This window comes from Coregonus lavaretus, assembly GCF_964263955.1.
Source record: "Coregonus lavaretus genome assembly, chromosome: 25".
Lineage (NCBI taxonomy): Eukaryota > Metazoa > Chordata > Actinopteri > Salmoniformes > Salmonidae > Coregonus > Coregonus lavaretus.
In genome coordinates, this window is record NC_140012.1 from 16,249,999 (window position 1) to 16,260,064 (window position 10,066).

The window sequence follows — 10,066 nt, forward strand, 5'->3', positions numbered from 1 at the left end:
AATCAGCAGGGGATCAAATACTTAATTCCCTCACTGTAGCCTCAAGTAAAGATGTGAACCCTTCAATCAACACAGCACATTTTTAACATTGGACGCTTTTGCATAGTTTTGCATTTGTTTTGTTGGAATACCAAAGTATATTGAAGATTATGAGAAACGATGATCAATTGGTACACCTAATCTAGTGTGATAGTTCAGGACTGGGAATGACTTTCCTCAGAAAGAGCCATTATAAACTGACACAAAATGGAATGTAAATAATTCTGCCGGAACCAGAAACGCTTCAGCCAAAATATGGACTTTTCTTTATCATCTCTCTATCATAACTGTGATATTATTGCACATTTTATGTGCCTTTCTCTTTCAGGGTTGTCATGTCTGTCAATCAAAATGTAACTGAAGAAGTTGATTAATTTCAATATCACTGAAGATTCAGACAGGGTGTTTGTAATAGATTATTTCTGAAGACGACAGTCTTCCGGTTGTTTCGTAATACTTTATATTGACATGAGGGAAGTCCTAGTCGTTCACTCCTTTGTGAATTAGTCATTATTAATTTATAAAGGTATATTCATTTTCATACCAATTTCATATACAATAATTGATGATATTAAAAGACAGGATGATTTGCTTTATATGTGTACACCAAATGTATAGTTTTGTAAAAATATACAAAATGTATTATTACATGGCCACTTGATGCAGCATGTTACTTTGTAGTTACAACAGAGGGCTAGGAGGACAATTCTCTTGTTCTATATTAGAACAACCCTTGTCGGACCTTTCTGAGCTTAACGTAAAAGCTATAGGCCTACTCAGCCATATGACATCATCATACACATTGGACCCACTTCGAAAAAAAGGTGAAAAAGGTGGAAAATACAGATAAACGCAACATGTAAAGTGTTGGTCCCATGTTTCATGAGCTGAAATAAAACATCCCAGAAATTTTCCATACACACAAAAAGCTTATTTCTCTCAACTTTTGTCCACAAATTTGTTTACATCCCTGCTAGTGAGCATTTCTCCTTTGCCAAGATAATCCATTCACCTGACCGGTGTGGCATATCAAGAAAGGAAAGGCAAAGGGGGATACCTAGTCAGTTGTATAACTGAATGCATTCAACTGAAATGTGACTTCCGCATTTAACCCAACCCCTCAAGAAGCTGATTAAACAGCGTGATCCTTACACAGGTGCACCTTGTGCTGGGGACAATAAAAGGCCACTCTAAAATGTGCAATTTTGTCACACAACACAATGCCACGATGTCTTAAGTTTTGCGGGAGCATGCAATTGGCATGCTGACTGCAGGAATGTCCACCATAGCTGTTGCCAGATAATATAATTTTTATTTCACTACCATAAGCCGCCTCCAACGTCGTTTTAGAGAATTTGGCAGTATGTCCAACCGGCCTCACAACCGCAGACCACGTGTAACCACGCCAGCCCAGGACCTCCACATCCAGCTTCTTCACCTGCGGGATCGTCTGAGACCAGCCACCCGGACAGCTGATGAAACTGTGGGTTTACACAACCAAAGAATTTCTGCACAAACTGTCAGAAACTGTCTCAGGGAAGCTCATCTGCGTGCTCGTTGTCCTCACCAGGGTCTTGAACTTACTGCAGTTCGGCATCGTAACTGAATTCAGTGGGCAAATGCTCACCTTCGATGACCACTGGCACACTGGAGAAGTGTACTTTTCACAGATAAATTCCGGTTTCAACTGTACCGGGCAGATGGCGTCGTGTGGGCGAGCGGTTTGCTGATGTCAACGTTGTGAACAGAGTACCCCATGGTGGTGGTGGGGTCATGGTATGGGCAGGCATAAGCTATGGACAACAAACACAATTCAGTTTTATCGATGGCAATTTGAAGATACTGTAGCCTATGTATCATAAACACAGTAGAGCTGCATTTATTGAGGAATACTAACCATTTAATAACAATTTATTATAATATAAAAAGGATGTTGGCCATAATACAAAAGTTGTCATCAGATGATTATAGTCAGCATACCATTTGTAATGTCACTGTCACAGAGCCTTATTTTCCCTGTCTGATTGCGTCACACTCTACAATAGTTCATATCTGTAATAAAATATATTGAAAGTAGTCAAGGAATACACAAGCAATGTTGACTTTTGGAAACAAGTAGAAGGAATGTTAACCAGCTCAAAGATCATCCAGATTTTGGTTATATGTTTTATTATCTCTTCACAATGTTACTGTCAGTTACAAGAGCAACAACAGTTGAATGGTCATATCGTTCAACCTGAAATTGGACACATCCAAGGACATTCTAATTATATTTAAATCTAACTTAAGAATTGTACACAGTACTTAGTTACAGTTACACAAAAACATGCAAATGCATACAGCAGTATTTCTATGTAAGCCATGCGTTGTGTTACAGTAAGGTTTATCATGTACATTTCATTCCTTTGCTGAAAGCATCTGTAAGGCCATTTGTGTTTGCGGAGTGTACTCCTCAGCCTTCCTCTCGTCTTTGTCCTCAGTGGCGAGGAACGCCAAAATCTCCAAGGCTTCGCAGACTCTCTTCTTGTTAGCCTGACACCTGTCTGCGATCTGCTTCAGCTTCTTCCCAGCCTCCTTCCTGTCCCAACTCTCAATTTGAATCTGGTAGGCGTTTTTTAACTGTGTCACAGCACCATCCTCGTCTTTCTTCTTATAGAAAAGAAACAGGCCAAAGCCGGTGTAGCAGCGCTGCTTGACTGATTCACTGAGGGACTCGTCTTTCAGCAGGTTGATGAAAATCTTAATAGCCTCCTCCAGCTGGTAGTTGTTCCCGTAGGCGTCAGCCAGGTTCACCCTTGCGTGGATGTTGGAGGGCTTCAGCTCCACAGCTCTGGAGAAGTGACGGATGCAGACCTCCACCTTGGCTTTTATCTGGCCCCCATTGACCTTTCCCCCTTTCCTCTTCTGCTCGAACATCTGACTGAGCTGCTGTTTGTGACAAAGGCCGATTTGGTGATGGAGGAAATGGGAGTTTGGAGACAGCTCCAGAGCTTTCCCCAAAATGTGTAGGGACTTATTGATGGAGCCCTCATATCTGAAATACTTGGCAACACAATGCATGACATGAGGCACGTCATGAGACAGTCTGAGGGCCTCTTTGATGAGTTTAATGGACTCTTGTTTATTTTTGTTTTGAAGTTTCAGAGCTAGGAGGACCATAAGTTCAGAGTTATCAGGCTCCAAGGATAAGGCCTTCCTTAGCTGGTTGGCACCTGCAGTCATCACTGACCTCACTCTCTTATCCCTGACCATGCCCTCCAACCTGTACAGGACCATGGCATAGCCCACATTAAAGGATGCATTGTCTGGTTCCCCCTCAAGAGCTTTCTGGAAGCTCTCTTTTACCCACTTATAAAATAATCCCCCAAGCCTAATAAGGCTCCAACCCTTCTCACCATGTATCGAAGGTAAGCTGTTTTATTGATGTTTTCCAGTTTATCAAGGTAAGCATTCACATGATCAATGTTCCCTGAGTGATAGTGAACCCATGCAAAGTTAGCATAGGTCACCAGTAACTCTGTATCATTCTGTCTGTCCTTCAATGCACTCTCAGCCTTGTGGAGATACTCAAGAGCACTAACATTATTTTCATCTAGGTGGCTCAGTAAGTTGAAATATGTGGCATGGTATTTCGGAGTGGTAAACCTCATAATGCGATCCAGGAGTTTTTCAGGGTGTCACGCCTGCTCCCGCTCCCCCTCCCTGGCGCTCGAGGGCTGGCGCTCTAGGGCGCCGGTCTGCCCATCATTGCGCACGCCTGTCGCCATCGTTGCACGCATTTGCGCTCATTGGACTCACCTGGACTCCTTCACTTTGTTGATTGCCCCTTCTATATCTGTCTGCTCCCCAGTTTGATCCCCATGTCTGCAGTGTTTGTTTGTTGTTTCGTTTCCCCTGTCCAGACGCTGTCTGTGTTCCGTTCCATGTCTTTTATTTATTAAATCATCACCCTGTACTTGCTTCCCGTCTCCCAACGTCTGTCGAACCGAGATCGTCACACAGGGAGGCTGTCCCGGTCCTTAATGTCAGCCTTCCTTATGCCCCATGTAAAGTGTGCTTTCAGCTTGACTTCCATATCTACTTTGACAGAGGTACTGTGAGAAAACAGAAAAATACCAATTGTTATTATTATTAGGCCATCATTGTTGTTGTGATCAGTCATCATCCTCATTATCAACAAAACCATCATCTCACAACAGCATTGTTTATTATTGTGTTATATTAAGTCGTTCAGCAAGATAGATGATCTGCATGTAATTCAGTTATGTAGCAATTTCTGTAAAATTGTTACCTAATTTTGCAGTCGATAGCAGAGAAGATGGGGCTACAGTATTGAGCTAATAAAAATCAGAGACTAGTACAGACACTACCCACAAAGTTGTTTATTTGGCAGAAACGAAAACGAAACTGTTATGCTTGCCGCAAGTTTCCAATCTGCCAACGAGCCGTGACTGAAAAACAGTACCATCAACAACTGAATCGAAATTTACCTAGAATGTGCATGCACCATCCTAATTGCATGCATCTTTTTCATGACACGTTTTAACCACCTGATGGCGCTTTGCACTAGCTAGAGGGGCAAAGGAGATGCTGTAAAAACAGAATTGGGCTTCATCCATTGCAAGTGTCCAGTCAAAATAGACCAGAAAACACAGCAGCATTCTACTTCTGATATTACAATGCTGAAGTGGCGATCTGCAGTTGCTACATACATCTTTGGACTTATATATTAATTATATGTACTCATTGAAAGTCGCTCTGGATAAGAGCGTCTGCTAAATGATGTAAATGTAAATGTAATTTAATATTGAAGAATATAACTTATAAATGCCTCATGAGCTTAGTTCAACTGTCGTACACCATCAGAACCCCAAATATTATCTTGTTTTACTCCAATGTTTGTAAACAAGTAAATGTAAACAAACACTATATATCCTCAAAACATGGTTAAAACTATAATGTTGATATCATGGATGGCTAGTCCTTGCATCCATAGCTCAGTCTATGAATTTCAGAGTGGTTACATTTCTTCAGCCCCATCGCTCAGCTTTTTACTAAAACAGCGGTGGGGGGAAATGCTTTGTTCTTGTTCCAACAGCTATGACAAGAGACTGATTGGTGATGTCTCACTTTGACTTTAATTCTGATGCAAGCTTTATTTTATTCATGGCTTTTGAAGAATTCCCAGGGAAGTTGCATCCTACATACAATATCCAAGTAGGGACATTTTCAGCCAGTTGGCTATACGCATATCCCATCAGTTTGTTTACACGCAAATCTTAAATTAGGCTGGTCAATGCCTTTTATTTTCATTTAATGATGTTGGCCATGATAATATCTGTCTTCAGATGGTGATAGTCAGCACTACAATTTCACTGTCACAAGATACATAACCTACCCCCTTATATGTAACCAACTCACTACACTTGTTAATATCTGTAATGAAATGTGTTTTATTTCGTTAAGAAATATATCTTTAAAAGTGAACAACTTCAACATATTTTTGTTTCTTATTGTTCCTTTTCGACTAAGTGGAAGGTAAACTCGCTGCCAAACGTTGAGGGAGTCCCTCCAAACGTCTGTCAAAGTGCAGTATCTGGAACAATAAGAAATGTAAATATTTGGCGTTTATGTTGGTTTTTGGTACAAAGTAGAAAGAAACAAGTTAACCAGCTCAAAGATCATCAACATTTTTGTTGTATGTATTGTTATCTTGTCACAAGGTTCATGTCAGTTCAACCTGGTCTCAGAGCATTTCGTATTATTATTAATATAAATCTGAGACATTTCATATATTATGATATGTTATGTTTCGTATGGTGTGTATTAATCTGTGGATGTCCATCATCCATTTCATATGATATGTTATGAATTACAATTCGTATGATACAGTGGGGAGAACAAGTATTTGATACACTGCCGATTTTGCAGGTTTTCCTACTTACAAAGCATGTAGAGGTCTGTAATTTTTATCATCGGTACACTTCAACTGTGAGAGATGGAATCTAAAACAAAAATCCAGAAAATCACATTGTATGATTTTTAAGTAATTAATTTGCATTTTATTGCATGACAGAAGTATTTGATACATTAGAAAAGCAGAACTTAATATTTTTTGTGTTTTAAAATCTCAATATCAAATCATTTCTGGGTAACAATTAAGTACCCTACTGTGATTGTTTAAAATTAAAATGGTCAAAAAGAAACAAAAATAGCAAAGAGCAATTTCTAAAAAAAGATGGCCAAAACTCCATCCTACCAAAACAGGCAGAAATGTCAGGCAGTCTTTTCAAACAGCTCTTACATTAAAAGGGCATTATGATCATTTTCACAGTTTCACAGTATTATTCCAACATCATAGTGTGGAATTATAAACTGGGTGGTTCGAGCCCTGAATGCTGATTGGCTGACAGCCGTGGTATATCAGACCGTATACCATAGGTATGACAATTACTTATTACGTTGGTAAGCAGTTTATAATAGCAATAAGGCACCTCGGGGGTTCGTGATATATGGCCAATATACCACGTCTAAGGGCTGTGTCCAGGCACTCCGCATAGCGTCGTGCGTAAGAACAGCCCTTAGCCGTGGTATATTGTCATATACCACACCTCCTCGGGCCTTATTGCTTAAATATACACTCACTGGCCAGTTTATTAGGTACACCCATGTACCGTATGTACTGGCCCAGACAATATTACAGTAAATGAGATATGGGTAAACTAAGCTATAGTATAGAGTTAAGAAGCAAGCCAGATGACCCAAACCACTAATGTTTCTGATGATATCAACAGATTTCATCACTTTGCTACAGACAAATTGAATATGATCTTTCCAGGATAACTTTTCATCAATTAGAACTCAGAGGAATCTAGTGGATGTGACTTGTTCCATTTCATTCCCACCAATTGAGATTCTGGCTCTTTTTTTAAAATTAGTTTTTACAGTATTTCTTATTCTTACTAGTGAATACAATAGAGTTGATTTTTTAACATTTAAAGATAATTTGTTTCTCTTGAAACATTCAGAAAATGTGGCCATACCTGAGTTGGCTTCCTTAATTAGTGAATCAAAATGATTGTGTGATAAAATGTAATTGGTATCATCAGCAAAGAGGCTGGGAAGTACGATAGAAGACACAGCAGCAATATCATTTCTACACATTGCATTAGGAAAGTATTCAGAACCCTTGACTTTTTCCCCATTTTGTTACATTACAGCCTTATTCTAAAATTGATTCAATCAATGTTTTTCCTCATCAATCTACACAAAATACCCCATAATGACAAAGCGAACAGGTTTTTAGAAATCTTTGCAAAAAAAAATAATCCTATTTACGTAAGTATTCAGACCCTTTGCTAAGAGATTCGAAATGTAGCTCAGGTGCATACTGTTTCCATTAATTTTCCTTGAGATGTTTCTACAACTTGATCGGAGTCCACCTGTGGTAAATTCAATTGATTGGACGTGATTTGGAAAGGCACACACCTGTCTATATAAGGTCCCACAGTTGACAGTGCATGTCAGAGCAAAAACCAAGACATGAGGTCGAAGGAATTGTCCGTAGAGCTCCAAAACAGGATTGTGTCGAGGCACAGATCTGGGGAAGGGTACCAAAACATTTCTGTAGCATTGAAGGTCCCCAAGAACACAGTGGCCTCCATCATTCTTAAATAGAAGAAGTTTGGAACCACCAAGACTCTTCCTAGATCTGGCCAAACTGAGCAATCGGGGGAGAAGGGCCTTGCCAGGGAGGTGACCAAGAACCCGATGGTCACTCTGACAGAGCTCCAGAGTTCCTCTGTGGAGATGGGAGAACCTTACAGAAGGACAACCATCTCTGCAGCACTCCACCAATCAGGCCTTTATGGTAGAGTGGCCAGACGGAAGCCACTCCTCCATAAAAGGCACATGACAGCCCGCTTGGAGTTTGCCAAAAGGCACCTAAAGACTATCAGACCATGAGAAACAAGATTCTCTGGTCTGATGAAACGAAGATTGAACTCTTTGGCCTGAATGCCAAGCGTCACGTCTGGAGGAAACCTGGCAACATCCCTACGGTGAAGCATGGTGGTGGCAGCATCATGCTGTGGGGATGTTTTTCAGCAGCAGAGACTGGGAGACTAGTCAGGGTCGAGGATAAGATGAATGGAGCAAAGTACAGAGAGATCCTTCATTAAAACCAGCTCCAGAGCGCTTAGGACCTCAGACTGGAGCTAAGGTTCACCTTCCAACAGGACAACGACCCTAAGCACACAGCCAAGACAACGCAGGAGTGGCTTCGGGACAAGTCTCTGAATGTCCTTGAGTGGCCCAGCCAGAGCCTGGACTTTAACCCGATCTAACATCTCTGGAGAGACCTGAAAATAGCTGTGCAGCGACACTCCCCATCCAACCTGACAGAGCTTGAGAGGATCTGCAGAAAATAATGGGAGAAACTCCCCAAATATAGGTGTTCCAAGCTTGTAGCATCATACCCAAGAAGACTCGAGGCTGTAATCGCTGCCAAATGTGCTTCAACAAGTACTGAGTAAAGGGTCTGAATACTTATGTAAATGTAATATTTCAGTTTTTAATCTTTTATACATTTGCTAAAAATTCAAAAAATCGGTTCTTGCTTTGTCATTATGGGGTATTGTGTGTAGATTGATGAGGGGGAAAAAAACAATTCATTCATTCATCCATTTTAGAATAAGGCTGTAACGTAACAAAATGTGGAAAAAGTCAAGGGGTCTGAATACTTTCTGAATGATTAAAAGTCAAGACAAAATTACAGACAACTATAAATACATTCATTTATATTGGCATCCTAAAAAGTGGCACTATTCACTGCACTTTTCCCTAACCTTAAAAATCAACCATAATAATTTCACATTAAAACATCTATTCATTGCACATCATACCTATCATTCAAGTAAATACACCTGACCAGCACTAGGGGGCACAAGGGGCAGTGGAGTGGTTTCTCTTACTTAGACAACCTTGTCCAAATGAAAACCTTTGCCTGCTTTTTAAAGCTATTTCTACTTTTGATCTCCAAGGGGAGGCTATTCCATAGACAAATGCCTGTATAGAAAAACGTGCTCCTCGCAGTACTGTTAACTCTTGGGATTTTACAAGATATAACACTAGCTCTGGTATTGTAACTGTGTTGGTTATAGACCATATCAATGTGGTTTTTCATATAACCTGGGGCACAATCATTTAATGATGTGTCAAACATATGTCAAACATATGATTAAGTTTAAGTTTGTCCACTCCCGGAACTCCTGTACCCCTATATGGGTCCTAGGGGGGAAATTAAGCATATTTATTTATTTATTTATTTATTTATTTCACCTTTATTTAACCAGGTAAGCCAGTTGAGAACAAGTTCTCATTTACAACTGCGACCTGGCCAAGATAAAGCAAAGCAGTGCGATAAAAACAACAACACAGAGTTACATATGGGGTAAACAAAACATACAGTCAATAACACAATAGAAAATATATATACAGTGTGTGCAAATGTAGTAAGTTATGGAGGTAAGGCAGTAAATAGGCCATAGTGCAAAATAATTACAATTTAGTATTAACACTGGAATGATAGATGTGCAGAAGATGATGTGCAAATAGAGATACTGGGGTGCAAATGAGCAAAATAAATAACAATATGGGGATGGGTGGGCTAATTACAGATGGGCTGTGTACAGTTCCAGTGATAGGTATGCTGCTCTGACAACTGATGCTTCAGAGATTTTTGCAGTTCGTTCCAGTCATTGGCAGCAGAGAACTGGAAGGAATGGCGGCCAAAGGAGGTGTTGGCTTTGGGGATGACCAGTGAGATATACCTGCTGGAGCACATACTACGGGTGGGTGTTGTTATGGTGAACAATGAGCTAAGGTAAGGCAGGGATTTGCCTAGCAGTGATTTATAGATGACCTGGAGCCAGTGGGTTTGGCGACGAATATGTAGTGAGGGCCAGCCAACGAGAGCGTACAGGTCACAGTGGTGGGTAGTATATGGGGCTTTGGTAACAAAACGGAT

General features: G+C 40.4%; 1 pseudogene across 1 annotated transcript; it reads right to left on the minus strand.

Moving 5' to 3' along the window:
* Window positions 1-2,436: 2,436 nt before the first annotated feature.
* On the minus strand, window positions 2,437-4,241 carry LOC311100541 (interferon-induced protein with tetratricopeptide repeats 5-like; annotated as a pseudogene). The gene is made up of 3 exons: window positions 4,234-4,241; window positions 4,040-4,133; window positions 2,437-3,710 (listed from the first exon to the last, which is right to left on the minus strand). The product of its transcript is annotated as an interferon-induced protein with tetratricopeptide repeats 5-like (transcript).
* Between the last annotated feature and the right edge of the window lie 5,825 nt (window positions 4,242-10,066).